Source organism: Anneissia japonica, unplaced genomic scaffold (genome assembly GCF_011630105.1).
Source record: "Anneissia japonica isolate Jap-2015-1 unplaced genomic scaffold, ASM1163010v1 scaffold128_len593404_cov183, whole genome shotgun sequence".
Taxonomy (NCBI): Eukaryota; Metazoa; Echinodermata; class Crinoidea; order Comatulida; family Comatulidae; genus Anneissia; species Anneissia japonica.
Genome location: NW_022713787.1, coordinates 325,285 through 334,755, shown reverse-complemented (window position 1 = coordinate 334,755; position 9,471 = coordinate 325,285). Strand labels below are relative to the sequence as shown.

The 9,471-nt window shown below is 35.5% G+C and overlaps 1 long non-coding RNA gene across 1 annotated transcript in view; it reads right to left on the bottom strand.

Annotated features, from left to right (window-relative positions):
- The window catches only part of LOC117108738, a 7,664-nt gene extending 2,755 nt beyond the window's left edge, over nucleotides 1-4,909 (bottom strand). Inside the window, exons 1-2 of the long non-coding RNA XR_004445411.1 lie at nucleotides 4,795-4,909; nucleotides 4,305-4,570 (exon numbers count right to left, since the gene is read on the bottom strand). This is a non-coding gene — a long non-coding RNA (uncharacterized LOC117108738). The remainder of the gene's footprint in view (nucleotides 1-4,304; nucleotides 4,571-4,794) is intronic.
- Nucleotides 4,910-9,471: the final 4,562 nt, after the last annotated feature.

Below are 9,471 nucleotides of genomic sequence, written 5' to 3'. Positions count from 1 at the left end.
ATGAAATAAACAATTAGCCTATATATAATACAATATACAATTAGCCTATATAGAATACAATATACAATTAGCTTATTATAATGCAATATACAGTTAGCCTAAATATAATACACATTAAACAATTAACCTATATATATAATACAATTAGCCTATATATTTGGTTCTGAATCAGACTGCCATATTCAATTAAGAAATTTTTCTTGATTTTTTTAAATATTAAACAAAATTCCATGGTCGAAAATGTTTTCAGTAGACCTATTGTTATAAAGCACTTATTTACATCATCCGTTAAAAAATCCATCTTTATTTTGAAAAATGAATTATGTTTTGTTAACAGTTTGTATTTGTATTCCAGTTTGTAAAAAAAATTGAAACCCTTTGTTCCTCCTCCTATTAGAACAAATACGGAGAGGAGATGAGAAAAATTTAAATATTGATAGAACAAAAGATGAGGGGCAGGTGAAAGAAATCAATAAACATGTGAAACAAGAAAAAAGCAATAGCACTGATTCCCAGAAATGGCACTCTAAAACTGCCGAAAAAACGTTTTTAAAGCAGTGTTCCATGCTAAAATGTTCGGCTTCTCGTCAATGTTCTGCAGGGCCACCGAGATGGGGGGCCGCAAGGGGAAAAGATCCCCGGGCCCAAGATCCCCGGGTCCAAGATCTTCAGGGCCCAAGCTTACCAGAGGCCCCATACTAACTGCAGGTGGCATTTTTTCTCCATATTTTTTTTCAAAAATTTTAATTACTATCGTGAGGCCTCAAATAATGTCATGGGTCCTCTAATAATGGGCCTCTCCAGATTGACTGGGCCCCCTCAAAAAATTGTTGTGCCTTCACCGCAATCTATCCTGCGCTTCGCACATGTAACTGGGGCCCACACCAACCCTTGCCCCTGTTACAGTTTCCCCTCTTGGCGGCCCTGATGTTCTGTGCCGCCTAGGCCTACCCAGGGCGGATCCAGGACTTTTCTTTAGAGCTCAAAATATATGTTTTTAATCTAAAGCAATAGTCGTTGCATTTGTGGTACATGGTATCTGGTTTTTATCAAAATAGTTAATAATTTAATGTATCATTGATTATTCCGAGTTTTGGATGGAGGGGTAATAAATCGTGTAAAGCTTTATTATTTTATCCTACAAAAATTTTTAAGAAATAAGGCACAATTACATGAAAATTACTACATGTTACTATGCAAAAATTATAACAAGAGGTTTGGAAATTCAAGTTCGCTTGTTCACAATATTTCAACAAATTTTATAACATCAGCGTTGCAGACATACAGACGAACATCTAGATGATTTCAAAGGTTCCTACTACTTTATAGCAAAGGAACCAAAAAACAGGAAATGGGGAAATTAATCGAAGTGTATTAGTACTACCTCAAAATTTCAACCATAAATATTGAAAAAAAAAAAAATTTTATGAGAAAATTTATCTTTTATTTAGCAATTATCCACAGCCATAATTACACCGTTCACGTTTTTGTAGAAACATTTATTAACAAAATAATAAGCCTGGAATTAAGTGTATTATAATGCATTATTATAGAGTATAGTCTATTTTAATAATATAATATATTCTAATCAAAGAAATCCACCTAAAAATAAAAATAGAGTCAGACGCCATGGCCGGCGGAACCGGGGACGGGGTGCCCTTTCCCCCCACTTTTTGGAAAAAACAAAAATATATATAATGTCTGGAGATTGTTGTATGATCGGAAAGAAATGCAAGAAAAGAAAGAGGAAGAAAGGAAGGAAGGAAGGAAGGAAGGAAGGAAGGGAAAGAGAATGTTTATCCAGTCCCCGACCAAATTACATTTTCTCGCAATTCACATTGGCGGATCTGGGAGATGGGGTCATGGGTCCTGCCCCCTCCCCAAAAAGAAAAAAAAAAGAATTCTAGACACCTTTTTCAGGACCCGTGAGCTGATTTTTTTTTTTTTTTGTTACAATAAGAAAATTATAATTTTGAAGAACATAAAAGTCATTAAAACACACTTCAAATGTTGGGAAAGCTCATTTCCCGCCATCTAGGAATCAAAATTTTCCTCGGGTGAGAATCCCGGACCATCCTTTCTTTTTAGGATTTATCAATTCATGGAAAAAAATACGCATGCAACTACTCATTTGTTTATGTATGTATACACATAAAATAAAAAATGATAAAAATTTGCCTGACATTTCTGAAGTTAGGAAAGCTCATTTCCCGCCATCTAGAAATAGAAATTTTCCTGGGGGAACTCGGACCCCCTTTTTCTTTGGGGTTCATTGATTCATTGAATCATTTTCAAGAGGGGGAAACCTTGAATTGTGAAGAACTTAAAAGACACCTCAGAAGTCGGGAAAGCTCATTTCCCGCCATTTAGGAATCAAAATTTTCCCGGACTCCCTTTCTTTTTGGGATTTATCGATTCATGTCAAACTCAATTTTGTATGTATATATACGCACATAAGGCATATTTACTGTAATACGAATGAGTAAAATTTAACTGACCGTTTTCAAGAGCGGAAACCTTTTTGAGAACTTAAAAAGTCATTAAAAGGCACTTCAGAAGTAAAGATTTTCTCATTTCCCGCCAATTTAAATCAACGTTTTTTCCCGGGAGAACTAGAATCCCCTTTATTGAGGGGGTTCATTGATTCATGGAATCGTTATCAAGAGGGGAAAACCTTGAATTTTGAAGAACTTAAAAGTCATTAAAAGACAGCTCAGAAGTCAGGAAAGCTCATTTCCCGCCATTTAGGAATCAAAATTTTCCCGAGAAGAACCCGAACCTCCCTTTTATCTTTGGGTTCATTGATTTAATATAATAATTTTCAAGAGGGGAAAACCTTAAATTTTGAAAAACTTAAAAGTAATTAAAAGGCAACTCTGAAGTCAGGAAAGCTCATTTTCCCCCATTTAGGAATCAACATTTTCCCGGGAAGAACCCGAATCCTCCTTTTCTCTTTGGGTTCATTAATTTAATATAATAATTTTCAAGAGAGGAAAACCTTAAATTTTGAAGAACTTAAAAGTAATTAAAAGGCAGCTCAAGTCGGGAAAGCTCATTTCCCACCTTCCAGGAATCAAAACCAAAACTAAACTACTCATTTTTTTTATTTTTATGTATGTACGGTATACACACATAAGGCCTATTTACTGTAATAACAATGGGGAAAATTTACCTGATCGTTTTCAATCGATTGATTGAAAAAAGAATACGTATGCAACTACTCATTTTTTTTATGTATGTATACACACATAACAGGCCTATTTACTGTAAAAGAATGAGAAAGTTTACCTGACCGTTTTCAAGAGGGGGAAACCTTGAATTTTTAAGAACAAAGTCATTGGACACCTAGCTCAAAAGTCAAGAAATGTCATTTCTCGCCATTTAGTAATCAAAATTTTTCTGGGTGAGGACTTCCGGATCATATTCCCATTCAACTTATAAGTGGGGGCCCCAAACTTTGAAAAACGTTCCGCCGGCCTTGGAGGCAATATGAGAAGCAGAAAGACATGACACAAAATTAAGGACTGAGGATAGGTAACTGAACTGAACAGATTAAAAAAAAAAAAAAAGAACAGGACTGAATAAAATATTTTTTTTTAAACTTACATTGGCGTAGACTATTTTATTTGCATATGAAGACTGATTAAATTCAGATTCATTAAATTCAGATACAAGCAATCACATAATTATTTCATAATATGTTTATGTCTTTAATGATGCTTTGATTGCAACTTGTTTGATGAAGTTGTATCGTTTTAAGTACTTCACTACCCATGTTAATGTAGGCCTATGGTTTATAGATAAAATTGATATGACTTTATTATTTTAATTTATTTATTTTGAATACTCAGTGTAAAAATATTGGTCATTCAAATTCTTGGAGGTTTAGTCTGGTCCAGTGCTGGCATATCTATAATGGGGGATATGTTCCCCACAAAAAATATATTCGGCCCCCCCCCACCTCCCTTGCCCTTATTGAAAAATGTTCGAAGCAAAAAAATCACACTTACGTACTTAAAAATCTACCTGAAATCACCTAATATTGCAAGCTAGCGCCTGGTTACCTAATCATCAAGCACCCACTTCACCTTCGTGGGCCACGCCCTTCCAATTATAAAATTTAGTGGCAAAACAGGCCCTTACTGGATCCGCCCCTGCTAGATACACCACTGGTATGGCCCTCAGATGAGTAGATAATAAATATTCTATCTAATGTGGCCTACGAAAGAAAGATTAAAAGCAGTGCTCTATAATCACAACTATTCTTGTCGAAATTGCCTAGTCCTAGTTCATTTAGAACCTACCTTGCACTCACCACAAAGCAAGTAATTCATATTGTTTGGCGTTCGAAATATACATTCAAGTTCAAATATTTGATTATGGATATATACATCACGGAAATACGCTATAATACAGCAAATTATGGAGGTGATTTCTGCAAGAATACATCATATCGACCATATCTGCCATTCCGAGTTCACGTGGTTCTTTTGGCGTTTTTGGTCCACACAGGTGGTACGTCCAAATATTTAATGAAATGGCCGCTAGAATGCTGAAGCAAGTACCATTCCTGTGAACATGAACAAGTCATGTTTTTGTCAATTTTAAGCGTACAACTATATGAAAATACATACCTTAAAAACACATTAAAAATCTTGTCGAAAAAAAAACTCAGCGTCCGACCGAGTGTACACCATTCTATGCACGTGGAAACTGACTCGTATTATTGGCTATCGGAACTTAGAATCACTAAATATTGCTAGTTGCATGTTTTCTTTTAATACTTAAGCCTACCTTAGTAGTTTTGTTGATACGTACGAATATACTTTAGACCTATAATCATAAACAAATTATGGTGGGATTTTTTATTGCTAAAATACACCTTGTCCACCATTTCGGTCGTCACGTCAATTCATGTCACGCGGTTCTCTGGAATTTCAATATTCACGCTCTGCTACACAGGTGGTAATTATTCAGGATATTAGGTGTAAATGACCACAGGAACACTGAGGACTGAGGTTGAATTGGAATATCACGATTTCTATATAAGATAATACTGTATCATCTTATGAATCAAAACGTATAAATACAGATTGGAAACAGTGGAAAGTTTCCACTTGCGCATGCAAGTATATAAATGTAGGCCTATATACGAAACAAAATTGTATTAAAAACTTCAATAAAATAAAAAATGGTAAAATACCGGTAGGTAAAAGATGTATTACTGTAATTTAAAAAATAAGTAAAAGTCTCCTAAATTAAAACACTGTTTAATTAATATACTTTGATATTTTTAATACTATAAATTGAGTTCTTATGAGGAAACCCCTTCGGTACCAAATTTCCTGAAATAGGGGTATCCTCGGGGGATGGGATTAATATACCGATCCACTAATTATATCAGAAAAACGGGTGGGGAGAGGAGGTATTAATAATTAACGACTATGTAATATGGTACCGGACCATTTCTTAGTAATCCAAACCATCATTCATAGGTATGCAGTTTAATATTATTTTCGTTAGCCCTATCATTATTCCGGTGCCATATCCCAGAAGCATCGGTCCTTCACCAATTGGAAATTCCGGATGTAAGATAGATAGACGGATTTAGACCGCAGATAGGCCCGAGTGGTCAATTGGTTTTTTTTTTTTTTTTTTTTTTTTTTTTTTTTTTTTTTTTTTTTTTAATCAAAATCGTATTATCTGATTGCCATATCGCTATTGATAACTTTTTTTGAACTGAAACTAATATCGATTTTTTTTAATTATTATTATTACTAAGGTCAAACAAATAAACCAATAGTTTTATTTATAAAATAGGCCTAAGTTTTTTTGTTTTTTTTTGGTCACAACATTAACATAGCGTGTCATGATACTTATCGAATGATCGATAATGTTAATAGATTTCTAAGATATATATTATAAATAAATTGAATTTTTTAGTAACGTTCTAGTTTCCAGATACCATCTTAGGTTAAAATAGTGTATAATTTGCCATTTTTAGCGAGACATACTATTACCCCAAAATACAAAAGTATAATTCAAATAGAATCTTTTCAGTGGCGGTGCCAGGCGTCTGAAATCTGGAAAGGGGGAGGGTGGGTGGTGGGGTGGGAAATTGAGGGACAGGTACCGTATGATTTTGTGGGGAGAGTGGGGGAGGTCCCCGACGAGAGCAAAGTCGGCGTGGTCCTGTATCGATTAAAATGTTTCAAAAGTGGTTCATGGGTTTCAATGGCTTATTTAATCGATTTTATATATAGATACTCTACTAATATGTAGAAAATACTCCCCGATGAATTTTGGTTTTTCTTCTGTTTTGGAGAGGGGCCGGGGAAACTGGAGGAGGAGGAAAGAAAAATCCCCCAACCCCGTAGCGCCGCCATTGATTTTAAAAATTAAAGTAGCTTTAAAATTCGATTTTTTGGTAAAAATGTGTAACATTTGACTAGTTTTTGGTCAAATTTGGCATTAAAATCTAAGATTCAACGTGGCAACAGTCATTCCGTGTTAGCCAAGGCATAGTCTTTCTCATAAATACAGATCATTAAATTTAGCCAAAAAGTCATCAAAAATTTGTCTTGGTACTTTGCGGGTCACAACATTAACATGATATGTCATCAAACACATCATTTAATATATAAATTAAATAGCTTTCGTATGATACCCAATATATTCAAATTGCATTTTGTAGTTACATACTAGTAAAAAAGTGTATCATTTTCCATTTGGCGGGAGATAACGACATACTAAACTCCGAAATACAAAATGGATGATGTCTGAATTTTTTTTTATGCGTTCAGTATTTGAGAACGTATCAGACAGACAAAAGTTTGTTAGCTTTCTTTTCGTATTTATATAATAAAACACTTATAGGCCTAGTACTAAATTTAGCCAAGTCATAAATATATGTTTTTTCGTTGTTTTTTTTGCGTCAAAAAATTAACATAACGTGTTATCATTCACATCATTCGATAAATAATTTTAATAGCAAAAATATTTAAATTGAATCTTCCAGTGACGATGTAGCTTTAAAATAATATTTTTGGGTAAAATAGGCCTACGTACAATTTGTAATTTTTTGATCAAATTGCCACTTAAATTGAAAATTTTGCGTGCCAACAGCCCATTCCTTGTGAGCTTAGAGCTGGTGATGAGGATTCACGTTGTTGCCAGCTTGTAACAAATGATGCCCACGAAAACATAGGCTATATTTGAGCAATTTTAATTCGTTGGGATCCGTCTATAAATAGCTGTAGTCAAATGAGTGAACACCACGGCATCCGTTCAGCAGACCTATACTCTAGTCAATATTAGAATTACATATAAATGTGAGGACATTATATAATCAGCTGTAGTCATGTTGTCCTCTGTACAATAAATATAGTACACTGGGGATTATATAAACGTGAGGACATTAATCAGCTGTATTCAAGTGAAAGGAAATAATGCCGTCAGTTCAGTCCCCTATTGTCAATATAGGCTAGTACCCAGGGGATTGTATATAAATGGGAGGACATAGTCATCTGTAGGCAATTATAACATGAAATAATGGCCTCGGTTCCCCTATACGCAAAATTATACAAATTATGATAAACTGGCCCGGGATTATCATAAAAGTGTGGTCATTAAGGAAGTCACGGTCCCTGTTAGTCCTCTATACAGTTATTATGGTACATTGAGGATCTCAATAGGCAGGCTAAATAAGTAGCCTACGATCAACTTTTTTCATATACTACAGAACTTCCAAACTTCCGCATCAGGATCTAGGATTTAGCAATGGGGGTGGATAATGGGAGATAAAGGACCGTCCCCTCCCATGTGAATTTTTTTTTTTTTTTTTTTTTTTTGGAATTAGGAGACTGCTAGACGATCTTAGATCCTCTGGCATCTCAAAAGAAGTAAGCTTAGAAGAGAAAGTGTACCAGAGACATGAGAAGCAGACACACAAGACGATCGGTGACCATTATTTTTTTTTCACAGTAGGCCTAAACGGAGGGGGAGGGTGGGGGGTGGAAATCCACCTAATTCACCCCTCTTGATACGCCACTGCTTTAAGTGTCATTTATCAACCTGCAGAGGACTCTTGCGATCTATAGGTGTCATGGAATACGGAACAGCTGGACAATGGTGGGGATAGCTCATGGTTTCTACCAAACATTGGCCAATTTTTAACCTGATCGTTTTTCCCAGATTCGGCCACATGGGCCTAATTCTGGATATCACCCGATTCATCGTTATTTAAGCTTAAACTAGGCTTTAAGTGGCATTTATCAACCTGCAGAGGATTCTTGTGATCTGTAGGTGTCATGGAATACGAAACAACTGAAAAATGGCGGGGTAAAAAAAACCGTCCAACAAAAAATATGGTTTTTACCAAAATTGGCCAATTTTTAAGCTGGTCGTCTTATCCCAGATTGTGCCACATGAGCCTAACTGAGTAGGCTATCATCATCGTTATTTTACGATTAAAACTAGGTTTTAAGTGGCATTTATCAACCTGCAGAGGACTCTTGTGATCTGTAGGTGTCATGGAATACGAAACGACTGAAAAATGGCGGGATCAAAAAAACCGTCCCAAAAAAATATGGCTTTTTCCAAAATTGGCCAAATTTTAACCTGGTCGTTTTTACCCCAGATTTGGCTACATGGGCCTGATTGAGTCTCATCCGATTTACCGTTATTTAAGCTTAAAACTAGGCTTTAAGTGGCATTTATCAACCTGCAGAGGACTCTGTCATGGAATACAAATCAACTAGAAAATGGCGGGTAAAAAAAAAGTATGAACTCATGGTTTTTACCAAAACTGGCCAATTTTAATCAGGTCGTATTTCCCAGATTCGGCCAAATGGGCCTAATTAAGTATCATCCGATTTATCAGTATTCAAGCTTAAAACTATAGGCTTTAAGTGGCATTTATCAACCCGCAGAGCACTCTTGTGATCTGTTAGGAGTCATAGAATACGAAATAATTGCAAAATGGCGGGGTAAAAAAAATCGTTCAAAAAAAAGTATGAGCTATAGCTCATGGTTTTTACCGAAATTGGCCAATTTTTAACCTGGTCGATTTTCTCATATTCGGCGACATGGGCCTAATTGTAAGCTCAAAAACGAGGCTTAAAGTGGCTTTTATCAACCTGAAGATGACTCTTGTGATCTGTAGGTGTCATGGAATACGAAACAATTGGATTATGGTGGGGTAAAAAAAACTCGTCCAAAAACATTCTGAGCTATAGGCCTAACCTCATGGTTTTTACCAAAATTGGCCAATTTTTTACCTGGTCGTTATCACAGATTCGGCCACATGGTCCTAATTCAGTATCATTCATCATCGTTATTTAAGTTTAAAGCTAGGCTTTAAGTGGCATTACCAACATGCAGAGGATTCTTGTGATCTGTAGGTGTCATGGAATGGAATACGAAATAATTGCAAAATGGCGGTGTAAAAGGTTTTTACCAAAATTGGCCAAT